General features: G+C 70.0%; 1 protein-coding gene across 4 annotated transcripts in view; it reads left to right on the forward strand.

The window, feature by feature from the left end:
• Positions 1-51: 51 nt before the first annotated feature.
• Positions 52-644, forward strand: part of NEIL2 (nei endonuclease VIII-like 2 (E. coli)) — a 20,047-nt gene continuing 19,454 nt past the window's right edge. Inside the window, exon 1 of one of the 4 annotated variants that reach the window (XM_011942825.1) lies at positions 52-208. The gene's annotated coding sequence lies outside the window, so the exon portion shown is untranslated. The remainder of the gene's footprint in view (positions 209-644) is intronic. The other 3 variants (XM_011942828.1, XM_011942827.1, XM_011942826.1) reach the window with 3 other exon arrangements.

Below are 644 nucleotides of genomic sequence, written 5' to 3' on the forward strand. Positions count from 1 at the left end.
GTAGCTACGAGCCCCGCCACCGCCTCCAGGCCGGAGTCCCCGCCCACTTGGGGGCGGAGCCCCGCAGCCTCCACCTACAGGGGCGTCCCCTAGGAGGACGCAGCCTTTGTGGGCCGCGGCCCCGGGAAATCTCCGCCCCCAGCTGGAGCGGCTGTGCGGGCTGCGCGGCGGTGCTGGGTCGGGCCGAAGCGCCACCCACCCGGAGCCGGTGAGTGCAGCCGTCCGCCCTCCGGTAGATCCGCGGCCTCGCGGAGAAGTCGAGAGGGGACAGGAAGGGAGGGCGGGCGTGGGGCCCTCCTCCGTCTCGGCAGCCTGCGGAGGTGTCGCCCGCGTCTGGAGGACCCCAGTGACCCTCAGGCCCGCGTTTGCGCCCCTCTCCCCACACACCGAGGCAGAGTTGGGAAAGCAGTGGTCTTAGACCCCCGTCGGGCACTCGGAAGAGAACGGCGAAGACACCCCTCCCCTTCCCTGCCTTTCCCTGGCTGGCGCAGAGCCAGCCTCGAGCTCCTCGGTAGCCCCCGGGCAGGGAGGGCCCGAGGATGGGGCGCGCAGCCGCAGAGACTCTTCGAAGCCCCTTCCGCGTCTCATCTGTTTTTTTTTTTTTCTTCAATACGGAGTCTGGCTCTGTCGCCCAGGCTGGAGTG

This window comes from Colobus angolensis, unplaced genomic scaffold, assembly GCF_000951035.1.
Source record: "Colobus angolensis palliatus isolate OR3802 unplaced genomic scaffold, Cang.pa_1.0 Scaffold210, whole genome shotgun sequence".
NCBI classification, from domain to species: Eukaryota; Metazoa; Chordata; class Mammalia; order Primates; family Cercopithecidae; genus Colobus; species Colobus angolensis.